Source organism: Stegostoma tigrinum, chromosome 12, assembly GCF_030684315.1.
Source record: "Stegostoma tigrinum isolate sSteTig4 chromosome 12, sSteTig4.hap1, whole genome shotgun sequence".
In the NCBI taxonomy this organism is placed as follows: domain Eukaryota; kingdom Metazoa; phylum Chordata; class Chondrichthyes; order Orectolobiformes; family Stegostomatidae; genus Stegostoma; species Stegostoma tigrinum.
In genome coordinates this window covers 73,404,407-73,426,111 of record NC_081365.1, presented here as the reverse complement: position 1 = coordinate 73,426,111, position 21,705 = coordinate 73,404,407, and the positions used below count along the sequence as shown (strand labels likewise).

Here is a 21,705-nt window from a genome sequence, read left to right as displayed (position 1 = left end):
AGCTGATTGTGAATCCCATGAGGGTGGTGCTTGCCTACAATCCAACTCATTACCTAACTATAGAGATTCACTGATTGCACATATGTTTAACCGAATGTCCCATCATCAGAGAATACAGCAATTTAAATGTAAGAATTTGACCAGAATTGATTATGTAGTGGAGGATATGTTGACCTGGGAATGGGCTTTTGAGGTGCATTAGTAGTGTCCCTACCTCTGAGCTAGTTGGTTCCAGTTCAAATCCCACCTTCTCCAGAAGTGTGTTATAACCTGCCTGGATGGATTGATTACAAATACACATGATAGTTAGATGCACCCAAGTGCCTTTATATTCCACTGAGTGTCTCTTGTTGTTATCTTCCTCTTTATTCTTGCAGAGGATGTTGATGTCACTGACAAGGCTATTATTTGTCACCTGTCCCCAATTACGCTTGAACTGAATGGCTGTCTAAGTTATTTCAAAGGGCAGTTAAAAGTCAACCACATTGCTGTGGGTCTGGACTCACGTGTAGACCGACCAATTAAAGACAGCAGATTTCCTTCCATGAAGGGCATTAATAATGCCACATGGCAGTTGTACGCTAGATTTTTATTGAATTCAAATTTCACCCTCTGAAGTGGTGGGACTCGAGCTGCTGTCTGCAGAACATTAACTCAGGGTTCTCCATTACCAGTCCGGTGACATTACCACTAAGCCACTGCCTCCTCAAAGCTCCCCCAAACCTCAGCCATCCCAGCCTGATCTCTGCTGACATGTCTAGTTCTGGCATTATAAAGACTCTGTAGGATCTAATGAATAGTGAATCATCCTGGTGCGTAAATATGTAGAAATTTAAAAATAAAATGAATTATAGGGGTGATAAATCCAAACGACTACATGTTCATTAGAAGACATGCCTAACAACTATAATTACTGGAGCAGCTTCCCAGACATAGTTTGCAGTTGGAGATAATTGTCTGAATCAGTGAGAGGTGTTCCAGGATCACTAGGTTTGAAAAGAATATTGGCAGAATATTTTGATTGGTTAATATTATCCAAGGAACAGTCAGAAAAGCCTGCTTTTTTTTGTGCAATGGTTAGGTTTCACAATAAGTGTAGCAGCGCCAGGGCTCCAGTGTGTCATGTTGTTTCACGAGACAACTAGGCACAGCGGCGGACCCAGATTATCATTCTTCAGACTGGAGTTGGGGCCGGGTGACAAAAACTTAATGTGGTACCTCCTCATTAGTTAACAGGAAGAGAAAAAATTAAAAATGCAAATTTTTTTTGGTCCCTGTGGATGTCATTGATTTAAATGCAGGAAACCGAGCAGTCAATATGCACACAGCAAAGTCGAGGGGAAAATATCCAGCTGATATGTTTTTAGATGTTAGTCGATTATAGAGGGTTTAGCAGTGGTGCATCTCTCCAGGTCTTGGTTGAATATTATCATGGGATAATTTGGATTCAATTAACAGAGCAGAAAGAGACTAGATTTAAGGTCTGATTTGACAGAATGGCTGTTCCTCAGGACTCCAGCAGTGGAAGCAAGAGTCCTAAGAATCTTAAGATAATAAAATGTCAGGCTGGATGAACACAGCAGGCCAAGCAGCATCTCAGGAGCACAAAAGCTGACGTTTCGGGCCTAGACCCTTCATCAGAGAGGGGGATGGGGGGAGGGAACTGGAATAAATAGGGAGAGAGGGGGAGGCGGACCGAAGATGGAGAGTAAAGAAGATAGGTGGAGAGGGTGTAGGTGGGGAGGTAGGGAGGGGATAGGTCAGTCCAGGGAAGACGGACAGGTCAAGGAGGTGGGATGAGGTTAGTAGGTAGCGGGGGGTGCGGCTTGGGGTGGGAGGAAGGGATGGGTGAGGGGAAGAACCGGTTAGGGAGGCAGAGACAGGTTGGACTGGTTTTGGGATGCAGTGGGTGGGGGGGAAGAGCTGGGCTGGTTGTGTGGTGCAGTGGGGGGAGGGGATGAACTGGGCTGGTTTAGGGATGCAGTAGGGGAAGGGGAGATTTTGAAACGGGTGAAGTCCACATTGATACCATATGGCTGCAGGGTTCCCAGGCGGAATATGAGTTGCTGTTCCTGCAACCTTCGGGTGGCATCATTGTGGCAGTGCAGGAGGCCCACGATGGACATGTCATCAAGAGAATGGGAGGGGGAGTGGAAATGGTTTGCGACTGGGAGGTGCAGTTCGCAACAAACAACTGCACCTCCCAGTCGCAAACCATTTCCACTCCCCCTCCCATTCTCTTGATGACATGTCCATCATGGGCCTCCTGCACTGCCACAATGATGCCACCCGAAGGTTGCAGGAACAGCAACTCATATTCCGCCTGGGAACCCTGCAGCCATATGGTATCAATGTGGACTTCACCAGTTTCAAAATCTCCCCTTCCCCTACTGCATCCCTAAACCAGCCCAGTTCATCCCCTCCCCCCATTGCACCACACAACCAGCCCAGCTCTTCCCCCCCACCCACTGCATCCCAAAACCAGTCCAACCTGTCTCTGCCTCCCTAACCTGTTCTTCCCCTCACCCATCCCTTCCTCCCACCCCAAGCCGCACCCCCCGCTACCTACTAACCTCATCCCACCTCCTTGACCTGTCCGTCTTCCCTGGACTGACCTATCCCCTCCCTACCTCCCCACCTACACCCTCTCCACCTATCTTCTTTACTCTCCATCTTCGGTCCGCCTCCCCCTCTCTCCCTATTTATTCCAGTTCCCTCCCCCCATCCCCCTCTCTGATGAAGGGTCTAGGCCCGAAACGTCAGCTTTTGTGCTCCTGAGATGCTGCTTGGCCTGCTGTGTTCATCCAGCCTCACATTTTATTATCTTGGAATCTCCAGCATCTGCAGTTCCCATTATCTCTAAGAATCTTAACCTGTCTTTCTAGCCACATGCTCATCTATCTTATCATCCTGTTGCTGTACTCACTTGCCTCAGGAATCGGGAGTAACCTAGGCTTTTGAGGCCCTGATTACCAATTTTCAAACTAGCTCCCCAAATTCTGACTGCAGGAACACATCACCCCTTCCCCACCTATGTCATTTGCTTCAATATATGCTATGGCTTCTGGCTAAGCATCCTCCCCCAGAAGAATACCCTATGGCTACTTGGCTTTGCATCTTTGAGAGAGGCAACACCACCCCGTAGTCAACCTGTCTGTTCCCCTAGGGAATAAGTCCTCAACTTTGCAGATGTAGCACAGTGATTTCAGACCCCACTTGAGTTTGGATCTCAAGTACCTGCAGTGCTTCCTGCACTTATGCTCATTTAGGTATCACAAAAACCTTACATTGCCATAGGATAGGCATTCCACATGGCTGAGCTGCCCTGCCATACCTTAAGCTCAGTAGTTCCAATTATCAGTTTTCCAGCCCTTTTTGGATGTTCCTGTTAATTAATGGAATCCTCAACAACTGCATGCAAACGTGATGTGCCGGGTAAAAAGAAAGTCAGTAGCTGCTTTTGACTTGTTTTTCTTGATTGGTTATTGTTTCTGAAATACAACACAACACGGTCAACTAGAGGAGAAGCCCCTAAAAATAAATAAATTTCAGGAGCAATTGATTTTTAAAGAGCTTGTCATCAGAGATTGCTTTTTCAACTACATATTCACTACTTAGCTGGGGAGGCTACAGATCCTGCTACAACACTTACCAGCAATTGAACATTAGTTGAAATGATTAAGATCTTCTGCCCGAAACATCAAAAATTGTACTTAAGCCAAACTAACAAATCTTCCGCTGAGAGCCCAGTTATAGATGAGGGTGGGAATTGGAAAACTCACTAAACAGCCTGACCATTTTTTTTATTCCCCAGAAGTACAGTTGTTTATCTTCCCCAAACAAAACTTCACACACAGAAACAGAACTAAATCTCTCTTCTCGATCAAAAGAAGGTGAAAAAAGTTTGTGCCATGATCCTAGCCATAGGTGAATATAGCACAAGCATCTACAGTTCCTATTATCTCTGGAACTCTGAGACTATGCTTTACAGATGGGACAATATAATTGCAGTAACAATCCTTCAATGTTACTGCTCCTTTCAGCATGGCTCCCTGAAGGGAATATTGAATTTACCTTGTTAAAGCAAGACAATCTCTATGTTTCTGGAACAATTCCAGGTTTTATGCCAAAACAGCAGTGCTTTAAACATTGCAATAACTTTTAATTCCACACCAAATATAAAGTGTGCAATGTATCAAATGAATGTTATTTGGCTTGATCTTATAAATATAGCAAAAAAAATAGCAAACAAAGCAAGAAAATGTTGGAAGTACTCTGCAGGTCAGGCAGCATCTGTGGAGAGAGAAACATAATTGCTTTCATTGAAACTGGGAAACAGTTGAAATGTAATAGGTTTTGTGTAGATAGATGAAAGAGTGAGGGAGTGATAGGGTCTATGATAGGGTGGGTGAGAAGAGATTAAAAGATTGCTGGGAAAGAGGGAAAAAGAGTCACAACGGGACAGAAGGGGGCACAGAAGATATGCCTAGAGGAGCTGTGAATGGTAATAGAGAAGCTGTTAGAGTCTACAAGCAAAAATGGGGAAAAAAACAAAGTGAGTAAAATCAAAACCATGAAAGAAGAAGCAAAATGCAATAGAATTGGTCTGAAACATTAATTCTGTTTCTTGTATTTTCTGTTTTTATTCCAGTTTTCCAGCATCTGCAGCATTTTCTTTGTGTTTCAGACTTCAATATGACACACCTCACCTTCAAAGGTAATTGTATCTTTCAACCATCGACCATAATATCCATAATTGCTTTTCTCATTTGCTTGTTAGTTCATTTCTTCATGCGTGCTCTGTCCAAATGCAAGTCTAGGGCTCACTCTGAACTGTTTCCTGGACAGTTTTTGTTAGTGACACTTTGTTACTGTCTTCCTCTCACAGGAGCAGGGTGAGGAGATTGTTTTTAAGACTAAAACTGCAAGAATTGGAATAGAGACCTGCAATATTCTGAATCACACACTAGCCATCTAATCAACTGAGCAAACTGATCCTATTCTTGTGAATTGATTTGTAAAGACTGGAAGAACTTCTATTTTAAAGTTTTGTGCTGTATTCCTGAAGCTACGCAAGTTACTCTGTTTTTCTGACTCCATCCAGGACAAAGCTGCCTGCTTGAATTGTACCACATCCACAAACATTCACTCCCTCCACTACCAATGCTCAGTCGCAGCAGGGTGTACAGTCTACAAGATGTTCTACAGAAATTCACCAAAGTATCTCCAACAAATCCAAACCCAAGGCAATGATCATCTTGAAGGATAAGGGAAGCATGGGAACTTTACATCCTGTAAGTTCCCTGTATAGACCAGACCAGTCCCCCTTAAAATATAATAAGGAGGTAGCCTAGGTCCTAACCTTTTCTTATTTCAAAGGTAAATGCAAGGAGCTGTATTCCAGATGCAATTCAATTGGTCAAACTACCTTATGTTAAGCAAAACACAATTTATTCAAACACTATAGTTAAAATATAGATACAAAAGAAAGAGGAACTTGGAATAACTTAACCGTTGTAAAGCTTAACAGAATTATAGGTTATTTCACTTCTCAACATTATCTGTTCCAATATTGTAACACCCTTTAAATAAACCAATGGTGTAAAGGCAAATTCAGAAAAGTTGTTTCGCTTTTCGTAGACCACTTGGTGCCCGTCCCGTCAATCTCTCTCGAAAAGAAACTAATACAAAACACAGATAATAAAATGTGAGGCTGGATGAACACAGCAGGCCAAGCAGCATCTCAGGAGCACAAAAGCTGACGTTTCGGGCCTGGACCCTTCCTGGAAGGGTCCAGGCCCGAAACGTCAGCTTTTGTGCTCCTGAGATGCTGCTTGGCCTGCTGTTTTCATCCAGCCTCACATTTTATTATCTTGGAATTCTCCAGCATCTGCAGTTCCCATTATCTCTAATACAAAACACACCTCTTAAAGCCACATTCCCTCCAAACCACTCACCATCCTGACTTGGAAATATGCCACCGTTCCATCACTGTAGCTTGTTCAAAATCCTGGAACTCCATTTGGACCGGCATTGCGGGTCTAGCGGCAAGAGACCTGCAACAGTTCAAGAAAGCCACTCACCTTCTCCAGGGCAACTACCGATGGGTAATAAATGCTGGCCCAGTGAATGAATTTCAGCAATGCGCAGTGATCACTGTAGTGCACTTGTAGTCCAATAGAATTGGTGGAGAATTACCCTTAATATTTTCTTTACATGCAGAGTTGACCTCAATTCTGAGGCTATTAACATCCTGTTAGACAATGGTAAGGCACAAGAAGTGACCAGACTACCTCTCAGGAAATATTGCCAAAAGGATGCCAAGTTGCAAAAAAAAGCAGTGAGACTATATGTTCATCACTGGATCTTCTACAGCACTTCCTGAAGCTGTTGTTTTCAGATCAAAAGTGAGTGTGGATTTTCTGACTCCCCAGCAACATTTCAGTTGCTGTTCTAAGAGAATATTTGCCAATCTCTTTATTATGATACTAATATAATAACAGGCATCACCCAGATTATGGCTTCAATGGCTAACCTTCTGACATGATCATCTTGAACAACATGATATCATTTGGGATAGGAACTATGGAAGGGAGCTGTAGTTTCCCTGTGGCTAGCTTACTTGTCTCAATGCCAGAAGAAATCAGGTTTGGTTGGTTCAAGTCTCACTCTAGACCTGTAAAATCATCCTCCAAATCCAAAGGAATAGGAGTTGGATGATATAAAGGTGTTCAGATTGTGCTAGCTCCCCGTGATATAGGGATAGCTGAAAAAGGAGCAAAGGATTGGATGCAATTGAAGGGAATAAGTTCTCTTTTGAGTTAAACTTCTTGGCATCCTGGTGGAAAACTGGATGGCCTCCTCCTTGATGCTCTCTATGTTGAACTGGCTATCCATTTGTTGAGTGAGTGTAGGACCCCTCAATGAGTGGACTGCATGGTGGCTCAGTGGTTAGCACGGCTGCCCCACAGCACCAGGGACCAAGGTTCAATTTTAACCTTGGGTGACTATCTGTGTGGAATTTGCACATTCTGTCCGCATCTGCATGGATTGCCTCTGCGTGTTCCAGTTTCCTCCTACAGTCTAGAGATGTGCAGGTTGGGTGGATTGGCCATGCTAAATCACCATTAGTGTTCGTAATGCGCAGGTTAGGTGTATTAGCTATGGCATGTGCAAAGATGGTGTGTCGGATGGGATGCTTTTCAGAGGACCAGTGTGGACTCAATGGGCCAAATGGCCTGCTTTCACATTGTAAGGATTCTATGATTCTATGAGTGGCTAGTCAAGACACCCAGAACATTTTTAAGCTGTGAATAGACCACAGTTTGCCGCACAATACCACACATTATTCCAATAACATTTTTGTGTTTTAATCACTTCTATTGCTGTATGACTATTGACTGGATATTTGGCATGACCCGGGAGACCTTTTTTAAAAAGCAGAAGGGTCCTCAATTCCCGCATTCTTATCCTGTTTGCAGGGTTTCAGGTTTCAGCACAAGGATTGCAATTCCACATCCAGCATTCTCGACCTGGTCAGCTCCATTGAGATGGGCGTGTCCTACGGCTCTGCAATATTCATGGAGTCAGGGCAGGTTTTTAAATAGCAGTGGTTCATGGCACCACAGAAGCAACATGACCTAGTATATGCATGAAGGAACCTTTTGAAAACTCAAGTCCTCATGATGCAACCGCCCCATTCCAAGGAATGCTTCCAGATTCCTACTGCCAAAATATGGAACCTCCATGCCCATTCAAGCAGCATATACCATACAAAAGCAATGATGCTTTGAGAGCAGTATGCGTGTACACAGGTCCTTTAGTTATAACTTATCACTTTCTTAACAAGACTAACAGCTTCTTTTCATGAAGGGCAATAAAAATATCAATCCCCCAGACCTTTTAAAATACCAGTGTTGAAACTGCATGCGCCTGAAACCCCTGACATCATGAAATAGACAGCAAAACTTAGACAGCCAGAGTTGTTGACACACAGCGGTTCAGGTGTTTGAACAGACGAATGGATTCCTGGGTCTTACCCGAGTCTGATTTCCAAACTCCCGCTCCTTGCCTGGAGGATGAAAATCCAGGCTTATATATCCAATCATAATGGGACAGACATTGTACTGAAAGTGGGATAACAATGTGAAGAGCTGGATGAACACAGCAGGCCAAGCAGCATCAGGAGAGCAGGAGGGCTGACGTTTTGGGCCTAGGTCCTTCTTCAGAAATGGGGGAGGGGAAGGGGGCCCTGAAATAAATAGGGAGAGAGGGGGAGGCGGATAGAAGATGGATAGAGGAGAAAATAGGTGGAGAGGAGACAGACTGGTAGTTGCAGTGGGAGACGGATCCACTGGGTTAGTTTTCGCTTTTTCTATACACTCCATTTTTAAAAAAAATTAACTCACTGGATATAGGTGTAGCTGGCTGCTGCCATCCTCAATGTCCTTGAGAAGACGATTGTGAGCTATTTTGTGAGCTTTTTGAACCACTGCATTCAATGTTGGGTCAGCACACACATAATGCTGCTCAGGGAGGAGTTCCAGGATTTGACCTAATGACAATATAGTTTCAATTCAAGATGGTGAGACCATTAGAGGGGAATTTGCAGAAGGCAGTTATAATCCATCTGCTGCCTTTTTGCTTTGCATTGGTAGGCAGAATTATATTGATATGAAGTAATTTTTTATTGAATTTAAAATGCACATAATATTTTTATGATATTTTTCTCATTTCTGGTTTCAGTGATATATATCACTCTCTGCAGGCCATTTTACCAAATCTATTTCAGTTTTTGACTGTAAATCCTAATTGTAAGTTGTCCACACTCCTGGGTACAGCTAATGGGGCCCAACATTTGCAGGGAAATGGTTAGGGAATGAATGAAACTGGGAGGTGTATAGTGGGATAATCCAATGTGTGGGTCACCAGCTCCTAGCTTAAAATGTTTGACTGTATTTCCTGGTGAGCAGGTAGATTGGAAGGATGGTATAAAGCCTGTGTAAAGCACGCTACACTCAAGGAGCTGAGAGGTGGAAAAGAGAGATCCACAATCAGCATAGGCCATCAAGGAGGTGCCCTGGATTGATCATGGCATAGATTGATTAGGGTTGGTGGGAGTGGGGGTTGGTTGCAGTTGTTGAGAATATATTGGCCTGTGGCCTTATTGCTTAATGGTTTTGGGGCAGGCTACAAGAGATCATTGGACAGGGAAGGTCTTGAATTGATTGTATGGCTTTGATCATAGGAAAATGAAAATGTAAAAAGTGGGTAATTGATTTACTTGCAGGCATGGGAGAAACACACCACCTTGTCTTGGCCCACAAGGAGTGCTGGAAGGGCATTTCCATATTGCTTCTACCTCCCTTTATCTCCTGAAGTTGACTCTCAGGTGGTAACATAAAAACTGTTACTCCTGACACTAATCTATCAAGTTGCATAAGCACCCTCAACTCAGTTACATGTACATGGTTCCTCCCGACTTTTTGTACTAAAGGAATAAGTGCGGCTTGATCTGTATTTGGCTTTTAGCATTGCAGAATTAAAGCATTAAGGCTTTGTTTAAAATATGGCCATTATGTAATTTAGAAAGATCAGTCCTCCTACAGTTGGGAGTGATTTAATGACTGCTCATTGGTGGAATGACCATTAAAGTTCATTTTATCTGTGTTTTTCAGTGTGCCAAAATTAATTCTTGATTTTCATGGGCAAAAAAATCAAAAAGTTTATTAACTGCACTGCATACAGTTTTATTTTGATTGTGTAGCTCCTTCTCAAATATGTTTAAGCAATACTTATGTGGTGCAATGTATCTGCACATGGTACCCAGTCTCTGCTGCATTAGAATTCGCCAGATTGACAGCAATAGAGAGTGTGCTATGGAAAGATAAATATTACATTGAGATATATTCCAATTCCCCCCTTTGTTTGATCTGCGCCCTTTTTAATGGAGGTAGAAAGAACTGCACCCTTAGCATTTGAAGCAACTCTGAACTAAATTAATGAAAGACAGTTAAAATGCAAACTATGCATACTGTAAGGGACCACATTATTTTTGTTTCCTTTTGGACCATAACCTGGAAATTGGAAGTTGAGTAATGCTTTATAGCTAAACAAGAAAGTATCAGGAGAGTTTTTAATGGATTATGTGGTGTACATTTAAGCTGCGCAAGACTATGTTACTTTTTAGAGAGTGATGCGGGTATTATATGAGACAGAGAGGCACTGGGAGTCTTTGAATTAAAGAGAAACAGTCTGATAAAAGTCTTTGGATTAGTCTAGGCACAGTTTTGGTGCGCAGTGCCCTTTGAGACACCCAGAAACCTGCAAACAAGAGGCATCTTTCCATTTCTCTGTGACTGAAAAGTCAAAACGGATCCAGAGACTCTAAATAAATAATTCTATTGCAAAGAAAGATTGAAGCCATGATCAGCTATTGAACCAAAGATGCAGACCACATCTTGTCACCATTATTAAGAAACGTTAAAGGAACTGTGAGAAACATCTCATTTCCATCCTTGTGATCGGGATCTTTGTTCTACAAAATATGTTTTCTATCGGAGAGTGCAGGGAAGTGGAGTTGAAATGCCCATCAGCCATGATTTAAATGGCAGAGTGGAGTTGATGGGCCGAATGGCCTTACTTCCACTCCTATGTCTTAAGGCCTTATCTCCTCCTTTTTCCACACATGATAGCGTCATAGATTCATAGAGCTGTACAGCACGGAAACAGACCCTTTGGTCCAACTTGTCCATGCTGACCAGATATACTAAATTAATTAGGCCCATTTCCCTCTAAACCCTTCCTATTCATGTACCCATCCAAACATCTTTTAAATGTTGTAATTTTGCCCGCCTCCACCATTTTCTCTGTCAGCTCGTACCATACACACACCAACCTCTGCATGAAATTATTGTCCCTTAGGCCCCTTTTAAACCTTTTCCCTCTCACCTTAAACCTATGCCCTTTAGTTTTGGATTCTCCTAGTGTCAATGCCATCTTTTTGATTGACTCATGACAGCCCTCGTTAGGGTAAGCATTCAAATCTATCATATAGGATACAATAACTAAACACGTAGCGAAAGCTGGTATGATTGGATGGAGTACATAGATTTATGAAATGGAAATCATGTTTGACAAACTTGTTGGAGATTTCTTGAGGATGTTACCTGCAGCAGAGATGAAGGAGAACCAGCGGGTGTGGTGTATTTGATTTTCAGAAGGATTTTGATAAGGTCCTACACAGGAAGTTTGTAAATAAAGTTAGAGCACATGAAGTGGGAGTAGATACTACTGTGGATTGAGTATTGCTTAACAGACAGAATGCAGAGAGTAGGAATAAATGTTCATTCACAGGGAATGGCAGGTTGTTACAAGTGAGATAGCACAAGAATCAGTGCTAGGGCCTCAGGTGTTCAACATCTATAAAATGTAATATTTCTAAATTTGTTGATGACACTAAACTCAATGTAAGATGACACAAGGAGGCTTTGAGGGGGCCTGGACAAGCAAGAACTTAGCATATAGAATATAGTAAGAAGAAAACAGAACAACAGAGTATTTCATGAATGGTGAGGGGTTGAGAGGTATTGATGTCCAAAGGGACCTAGGTGACTTAGTTCATGAACCGTTAAAAGCTAGGATAATAAACTGGCCATTTAAGGTTGAGATGAGGACAATCGCTTTCACGCAGGAGGTGGTGAACCTTTAGAATTCTCTCTCACAGATGGCTGTTCAAGATGGAAATCCATAACTTTCTGGATAGTAATGACGTCAAAGTTTATGGGATAACATGGTAAAGTGGCATTAATGTAGATGATCGCTGTAAACTAATTGAAAGATGAAATAGGTTTTATGGGCTGAATGGCCTGTTCCTGTTCCTATATTCCGTTTATTTTATTTAAATTGTAGATTTAAATTAGATCATACCTTAATACAATATGAGGGATCTAGCTGGGTGAAATTAGCAGCTGGATTTCTTACATTACCATACTTATAATGTTTTTATCATACTTAATTGGCTGTACTATATTTAGAACAACCTAAGAACATAAAAGGAGCTATTGAAGTACAAGCTGTAATTTTCCTTTCTTTCACCATTTGATGGCCATTTTCTACATGTCCATGATCGTGTTTTACACTGTTTTAGAGTATACAAGGGTTTCCATGCTGAGTGACTCTCTCCAGCTAGAAAAAAAACTCCCTATTAGTGTATCATGGTAAACTGGTGAATAGGGATATCACCATTTGCAATAAAAGCCAAATTAATATTAATTATAAAATCTCTCACAATGCTAAATCATAGTGATTGATAGGAGAGTCTTACCAGAGTAATACATTGCTTGAGATTTCCACTTCTGTACAAAGCAAAAGCATAATTTTATGGGTTTTTTTTTGTAGAAATCTGGATTCATGAGGATCTGGGCAGCAATTCAGATAGGGGATACATTTACTACATCCTTCACATGGAGTGAGGGTTCAATCTAGAACTGGGGGCATAGTCTCAAAATAAGGGGAAGCAGATTTAGGACTGAGTTGAGGAGGAACTTCTTCACCCAAAGGGTTGTGAATCTGTAGAATTCCCTGCCCAGTGAAGCAGTTGAGGCTACCTTGTTTAATGTTTTTAAGGCAAAGGTAGGTAGAGTTTTGAACAGTAAAGACATTAGGGATTATAGTGAGCAGGTGGTATGTGGGGCTGAGTCCACAAAAAGGTCAACCATGATCATATTGAATGGCAGAGTTAGGTTCGACTGGTCAGATGGCCTACTCTACTCCTATTTCTAATGTTCTTATGTAATCTGCTGGTACCACATGCATTTGCCAGTCCTCTGTAGTAAAACAGAAATTACTCTGCAAAGGGACCTAGGTGACTTAGTTCATGAATCGTTAAAAGCTAGGATAATAAACTGGCCATTTAAGGTTGAGATGAGGACAATCGCTTTCACGCAGAATTACTCTGTGAGCTAAACAACAGATATGGCAGCCATCCTCTGTGACTTCTCAGCTGGAAACCAAAGCAATCATTGAAAAATAAATAAATATTCCAGATTCTGGTGGGTTTATTGGCAATTCAGAACTTGACAATATATTTTATTTGGTGGAGAATAATTAAAAGTGTCTCTCCTGGGCACTTGACAAAAATAGGTAGGGGGGAGTATGAATCAGTTTTTGAATTAGCAAGCCACCTAATGATTATAAAAGTCCAGACATTCATGAAGTGGATTGTAATGTTTTCATCTGTTTTCTCAAACTATGTTTCTGTGTGTTATGTAAAACAGAGGTGCAGTGTTTTATTTTGCTGTGGGACGGAGTGGACTCTAAATATCACAGAAATGAAAGTGTGTCGACATGTCACACACATTATCAATTAAGTCCTGGCAAGAGGTGTAAATAAATCATAGGAAAACAAAAAGATAAGGTAACAATGTCAGTACATTTCAGCAACACGAAGAAATAGCTAATGCCATTACTGGTGGCTTGACGCTTGCCTAGTATTCCTTTGCTTTTTTTAACATGGACACAAACCCATCTGTTTTAAATAGGTTAAAAACTCCAATAAACAGAGATATTTTACAACGTGTCAGGCTTTCATTTGCTGAAACAGCAACAATAACTCATAAGTTACAAATTTTGAAACTGTACACATAAAATCCTCTTCTGATCCAAGGAGTCATTGGCTAAGATGAAGCAAGCAGGGAATACAGCAGAGTCATGGAATGACATTGTGCACATGAATGATAGCAAACCAAAAGGATCTGTAACCTAGAATTGAATAGATCAGACCAATCCTCTTGACTTTTATGTTTAGTGTTAAGACAGGTATACAGTTGTAGGGCACATGGTGGATCACCATACCAGACTAAATAATTACCACCATAAGAGGAGAGGAGAGAATAATTTCAGTCAGGCAAACCAAGGCAGTATTTATATATTTAATGGTAGGCCCCTGGGGAGTGTTGCTAAACAGAGACCTAGGGGTTGCAGATGCACAGCTCATTGAAAGTAGAGTCACAGGTAGACAGGGAGGTGAAGAGGGCATTTGGCATGTTTGGCTTCATCAGTCAGAACTTTGAATGTAAGAGACATTGGTGAGGCCACTTTTAGAGTACTGTGTTCAATTCTGGATGCCCTTCAATAGAAAGGATGCTGAAAGGACGCAGAAAAGATTTACAACGATGTTGCCAGGACTGGAGGATTTGAGTAAAAGGGAGAGGCTGAATAAACTAGGGCTTTTTTCCCTGCAGCATTGGAGACTGAGAGGTGACCTTATAGAAATTTATAAAATTGAGAGGGGCATGGATAGGGTGACTATCCAAAGTCTTTGTCCTAGGGTAGGAGAGTCCAAGCCTTGAGGGTTTTAGGTAAGAGGGGAAAGATTTAAAAAGGACCTGAGGGATTACTTTGTCACACAGAGGGTGGTGCATTAATGGAATGAGCTGGTGGAGACAGATGCACTGACATTTAATAGGCATCTGGATGGGTCAATGAATAGGAAGGGTTTGCAGGGGTATGGGCCAAGTGCTAGCAGATGGGACTAGGTTAGGTTGCGATGTCATCATGGATGAGTTGGACCGAAGGATTTGTTTCCATGCTGTAGGCATCAGACCGAAGTCAATTGGAGGGGTTATCTGATCAACTGGTAAAGGCATCATGTTATTAATATATTCCGGCTGCAATATTTGATTGTGCAGTGCCTGTAGTTCTGAATGTTGTTTCAGTTCCAAAGTGACCTCTGCACCACATGCACATGCCTCTTGTGTAAGCAGACCTGGATGTCAATTCAGATAAGTTGTCATCGTGGGCACTGGGAACATGCACTAAAAGTATACAGAATAGGTGGTTCCTGTTAAAATGTGACACAGATTTGATCTTAGTGGTACTATTTTCAACCTGAATCGAGGCCAGCCAGGTGGTTGAAGTTTCAGTAGGGGATTACTTTGGGAATAGTGATCACAATTCCGTAAGTTTTAGAATACTGCTAGACAACGATGAGAGTGGTCCGAAAGGAAGAGTGCTGAATTGGGGGAAGGCCAACTATAGCAAAATTCGGCAGGAGCTGGGGAATGTGGATTGGGAGCAGCTGTTTGAGGGTAAATCCACAATTGATATGTGGGAGGCTTTTAAAGAGATGTTGATTAGAGTACAGGACAGACATGTCCCTGTGAAAATGAGGGGATATAAAGGGCAAGATTAGGGAACCATGGATGATAGGTGAAATTATGACAGTAGCAAAGAGGAAAAAGGAAGTATACATAAGGTCTAGGTGACTGAAAACACGAAGCTTTGGAAGAATACTGGGAAAGTAGGACCGATCTGAAACAAGGAATTAAAAGGGCTAAAAGAGGCCATGAAATATCTTTAGCAAACAAGGTTAAGGAAAATCTCAAAGCCTTTTATTCATACATAAGGAGCAAAAGGCAACTAGAAAAAGGGTTGGCCCACTCAAGAACAAAGGAGGGAAGTTATGCGAGACATCAGAGAAAATGAGTGCTTAATGAGTACTTTGCATCGGTATTCACTGAGGAGAGGGACATGATGGATGTTGAGGTTAGGGATAGATGTTTGATTACTCTAGGTCAAGTCGGCATAAAGAGGGGGGAAGTGTTGGGTATTCTAAAAGGCATTACGGGGACAAGTCCAGATGGAATCTATCCCAGGTTACTGAGGGAAGCAAGAGAGGAAATAGCTGGGGCCTTAACAGATATCTTTGCAGCATCCTTGAGCACGAGTGAGGTCCTGAAGGACTGGAGAATTGCTAATGTTGGCCCCTTGTTTAAGCAGGGTAGCAAGGATAATCCAGGTAATTATAGACCGGTGATCCTGACGTCAGTGGTGGGGAAGCAGCTGGAGAAGATACTGAGGGATAGAGTCTATTTACTTTTGGAAGAAAATGGGCTTATTAGTGATGGGCACTATGGTTTTGTGGAGGGAATGTCATGTCTTACTATCTTGATAGAATTCTTTGAGGAAGTGACAAAGTTGATAGATGAGGGAAAGGCTGTGGATGCCATACACATGGACTTCAGTAAGGCATTTGATAAAGTTCCCCATGGTGGGCTGATGGAGAAAGTAAAGTCGCATGGGGTCCACGATGCACTAGCTAGGTGGATAGAGAACTGGCTGGGCAACAGGAGACAGAGAGTTGTTGTGGAAGGGAGTTTCTCAAAATGGAGAACTGTGGCCAGTGGTGTTCCACAGGGACCCGTGTTGGGACCCCTGTTGTTTGTGATATACATAAATGATCTGGAGGAAGGTACAGATGGTCTGATTAGCAAGTTTGCAGATGACACTAAGATTGGTGGAGTAGCAGATGGTGAAGGGGACTGTCGCAGAATATAGCTAGATTAGAGAGTTGGGCGGAGAAATGGCAGATGGAGTTCAATTCAGGCAAATGCAAGGTGATACATTTTAGAAGATCCAATTCAAGAGTGAATTATACGGTAAATGGAAAAGCCCTGGGGAAGATTGATACACAGAGAGATCTGGGTGTTCAGGTCCATTGTACCCTGAAGGTGGCAACGCAGGCCGATAGAGTGGTCAAGAAGGCATACGGCATGCTTTCATTCATCGGATGGGGTATTGAGTACAAGAGTCAGCAGGTCATGTTACAGTTATATAGGACTTTGATTTAACCACATTTGGAATATTGCATACAGTTCTGGTCATCACATTACCAAAAGGATGTGGATGCTTTGGAGAGGGTGCAGAGGAGGTTCACCAGGATGTTGCCTGGTATGGAGGTTGCTAGCTATGAAGAGAGGTTGAGTAGATTAGGATTGTTTACATTAGAAAGACAGAGGTTGAGGGGGACATGATTGAGGTCTACAAAATCATGAGGGGTATAGACAGGGTGGATAGCAAAAAGCTTTTTCCCAGAGTGGGGGACTCAATTACTAGGGGTCACGATTTCAAGGTGAGATGGGAAAAGTTTAAGGGAGATATGCGTGGAAAGTTCTTTGTACAGAGTGTGGTGGGTGCCTGGAACATGTTGCCAGCGGAGGTGGTAGAATTGGGCATGATAGCATCATTTAAGATGTATCTAGACAGATACATGAATTGGCAGGGAGCAGAGAGATACAGATCCTTGGAATATAGGTGACAGGTTTAGATAGAGGATCTGGATTGGCGCAGGCTTGGAGGGCTGAAGGGCCTGTTCCTGTGCTGTAATTTTCTTTGTTCTTTGTTATCTCTGTACCTTACACAAATATATGTGTGTTCAGAGTGAATACAGTGTGGAGCTGGAGGAACACAGCAGGTTCTGATGAAGGGTCCTGACCTGCAATGTTGGCTTTCCTGCTCCTGTGATGCTGCCTGACCTGCTGTGTTCCTCCAGCTCCACACTGTATTGACGCCGACTCCAGCACCTGCAGTTCATGCTATATCTATATGTGTTTCAGCAGTTTGAAGGAGATTCTTCCAGCAAGGGATTAGTAACAGCTCTCAGTAACTGGCTGTTGCAGAGTTAACAGGAGATTTGTAGTATTATTTAAAGTTGCTGAACTCTACAGGGACTAATATGGCATATGTGGGGTGAAGAAATTAGTTCACCTTTCAAGAGTTCTGCGACCTCCTGCTCCCAGTCATTGACACTGCAGTTCCCAATCTCTGACCTTGCAGCGTGACAGGGAGAATAAGCAAAGATTTCATTCCACTACAGGCTCTCACTGAATGCAAGCAGGTTGCTTTGCAGGTGCCATGTACAAATTCAGAGCTGTACCACATCTGCAATGGGTTGCTATCACTCAATGTGCAGCTGATTCTCCAACATACTTGATTTGTGTTTTGTGTCTTTTACAATGAAGACAGATTACAAAACAATTATTTGATGTGTCTACCATTTCCTTATTCCCCATATCTAACTGCACCTGTCTCTACCTCTAATGGGCTCACATTTACTTTCACTGATCTCTTTCTAATTAAATACCTGCAGAATCATTTACAATCTGTCTTATCGTTCTTGCTAGTCTACTCAGATATCACTTCTTCTTCATCAATTTCCTGGATTTCCTTTGCTGAATTCTAAAATCTTCCCAATCTTCAACCCTTTGCAAAGGTTATGCTTTTCAAGTGTATTTATCCCACCCTTTCATATCAAGACCGTTCAGCTTCCCTTGACACCATAAGTGCACATCTAAATACTGCTTAAATGTTAGGAAGGTTTCTGCCTCTACCACCCTTACAGGCAATGATCTACGGATTCCCACCACCCTCTGGGTAAAAATTTGTTTCCTCACATCTCCTCTGAACTTACAGCAGCTTACTTTGAATCTATGCCCTCTTGTCATTGATCCTTCCATCAAGGCGAAATGTTTCTTCCTGTCTACCCTATCTGTATCCCTCATAATTTTACAGATCTCAATCATGAACCCTCAGCTGCCTTTGCTATAAGGAAAATAGTCCCAGTCTGCCCAACTCTCTTCATAACTGAAACTCTCCAGCCCAGGCAACATCCCGGTTAATCTCTTCTGCTCCAGCCCAGGCAACATCCTGGTGAATCTCCACTGCTCCCGGCCAGGCAACATCCTGGTAAATCTCCTCTGTTCCAGCCCAGGCAACATCCTGGTAAATCTCTACTGCTCCCAGCCAAGTCACATTCTGGGGTAAATCTCCTCTGCACCCTCTCCAGGGCTATCGCATTCTTTCCTTTGATGTGAATTCCAGAACTGCACACAATACTCTAGCTGTGGCCTAACTAACATTTTATACAGTTCCAGCATCACCTCCTTGCTCTAAAACTCTATGCCTCAACTAATAAAGGCAAATATCCCATATTACTTCTTAACCAGTTTATCCACCTGTCTTGATAGCTTCAGGGACCGTTGTACATGCACACCAGGGTCCCTCTGATCCTCTCTGCATCCCAGGGTCCTTTCATTCATCATATATTCCCTGCCTTCTTTGTCCTGCCCAAGTGCATCACCTCACATTTATCCAGACTGAATTCCATTTGCCACTCATCAGCCCATCTGATCCGCACATCTGTATCCTCTTTTATTTTGGTTTCAGTGTATTTTATCAGCAGGTTGCGTGTTTTAGGACAAAAAAATTTTTAACATCTCTCCTCGTGTATGTTTTTGTTTGGCCTCTTCATGGTCTGTGATCCCAGCTGAGGTTGTTAGAATGAGGTGTTCAAACTGATGGGAAGGACGGAGGCCATTTTGCTACCTTTCATGCTGTTTGGCTGGAACATTGAATGCGAGGCTAATGACACCACACTTATTCAGTCTGCCAGTGAGATTGACAGCTATTTTTCCACCTCTGTGGTCATCAACAGTCTCAAACTCTCTAATGTAGCCATGCTTCATCATTACAGTCAGGAATCTCACAATCACTTTGGCCACATGAGAACCTGGTGTTTTCCACATTTCTCTGCATTGTCCAAGCTGGTATGGGCATTGGCTAGAACATTTCATGCACACCATGATGCCTGAAGGAGAGGGAACGAGTTAATCCAAAGGCTATCCTGTTCATTATTTATCACCCCAATAATTTTTCTTCCATTTGTCAACTTACTGCTCAACCCTCCCAAATTCAAGTCTAAATCCTTTATATAAACCACAAACAGCAAGAGCCCCAACGCTGACCCCTGTGTAACCCCACTGGACACATACTTCCAGTCAGAAAAACACCCCTCAACCATCAGCTTCTGCTTCCTGCTCCCAGCCAATTGTGGATTCAGTTTGCCAAATTTCTTTCGATGCTGCGCTCTCTTCCTTTAGCTGACAGTCTCCCATGCAGGACGTTAGCTAAAGTCTTGCTGAAGTCCAAGTAGACTTTATCAAAGCATTTTCCTCATTTATACACCTGGTCACCTCTTAGAAAAATTCAATCAACTTGGTCAGACATCACCTCACCTTAACAAAGCCATGCTGACTGTTCTTGATTAATTCCTGCTACTCCAAATGTAGATTATTTTTTTTGCAGATTAATTCAACCCCTTTGCACATTCAGACAAAATGCCTTTAGCTTGGATTTTTTTCTAATTTTCCTCACTGTCACCTCAGTTACTAATGCTCGTTAACTTCGACACAGACACACACACACACAGACACACACACACACACACAGACTCACACCCATACAGGTACACACACACAAAACACACACAGATACAGACACACATATACAGGCCCACACACACACACGTAGACTGACACAGATACACATAGACATAGACACACACACACACACAGACACATACAGACTCTCACACACAGATACACGCAGTCACAAACACACAGACTCTCACACACTCAGATGCACACACAGACATACGCATGCACACACACACACACAAACACACACACAGGCACGGATATGCAGAGATGTAGACACACGCACAACATACATATCCATACACATAGACACAGAGACACACACACTGTCTGTATCGATTTAAGTGGAGTCAAAAACAGAAGTTGCTGGAAAAGTTCAGCTGAACAGTTCTAAGGAAAGGTCACTGGACCTGAAACATTACCTCTGACTTTTGTTTGCAGATGCTGCCAGATCTGCTGAGGTTTCCCAGCAACTTCTGTTTTTGTTTCTGATTTACAGCACTACAGTTCTTTTGGTTTTTATCAAGTGGAGTCAATCCTGATTGAAGAGACCCCTTTACTTCCAGTACAATGTCAGTGGCCCATGAAGTGCAATTCCTGTCTCTCACTCCTTCAGTCATGCATTTACCAGTCTAATCTGCCAATTGGTATGCAGAACAGGAAACAGTCCAGGGATTGTTACATTTGTGATTCTGCTTTTTAACTTGGCCCCAAACTCTGCAAAAGCCGCCAGCTGAGCTTCATTCCTAATGCTACTTTCCATCTGTTCCTTCATGGATCATGACAAATAGATCCTCTCCCTCCCACTCCAAGTTCACCTTCTTCTGTCAGGTGATATAGGGAGATGGAGCAGGAGTAGGCCATTCAGCCCGTTGAGCCTGCTCTGCCATTCAGTGAGATCCTGGCTCATTGTCTACTTCAATCCCTTTGTCCCCTTGAATATTTTCATATCCCTTTATGTGATTTTTCATCAGAAATCTGTCAATCTCTACTTCATACATGTTTAATAACTCAGCTTCCACAGTCCTCTGTGGGAGACAATTCCAAAGATTCATACCCCTCTCAGGGACAAAAAAAAGCCTTATCTTGGTGCTAAGTGGCTTCCCTCTAAGTTTGAAACTGAGTTCCAGACTTCTGGTTTTAGATTCCTCTGGAGTGTGTCCAGGAGAGTTTTCCACACCAGCACATTGAAAGAGGAGAGGCAGTGTTGGACCTAGTCTTAAGGAATAAAGTTGAGCAAGTGGTAGATGTGTCAGTGGGGAAGTATTTCAGTGTTAGTGAATATAATTCAGTAGATTTGAGGGAGTTATGCATAAGGACAAAAGGGGAACAATGCAACAGCTTCTAAAACAGTAATTGCTGCTCCAAGAAATTAAAGAAGTCACTTCCAACACTACAACAAAACCTTAAATAAGGAGCAACTCTTTCAACCACAATTTTCTTCCATCCTCCATCTTGGATTATCCAGAATCTTCTGCGACTAGAAATAAAGGTTCTAAACTGTGTGAAGGTTGATTTTACTAAGATAAGACAGGATCTGGCCATACGTGGACTGGAGCAGCTACTTGCAAGAAAATCCGCATCAAAGCAGTGGGAGACATTTGAAAGGGGGAATGGTGACAGTGCAAGGCCAACTCATTCCTGTGAAGGT

General features: G+C 42.5%; 1 protein-coding gene and 1 pseudogene across 2 annotated transcripts in view; both read right to left on the bottom strand.

Moving 5' to 3' along the window:
- Positions 1-21,705, bottom strand: part of LOC125456790 (5-hydroxytryptamine receptor 2A) — a 342,509-nt gene that overhangs the window by 127,021 nt on the left and 193,783 nt on the right. The gene's annotated exons all lie outside the window — the stretch shown is intronic.
- LOC125457091 (small ribosomal subunit protein uS8-like) lies at positions 19,032-20,829 on the bottom strand (annotated as a pseudogene).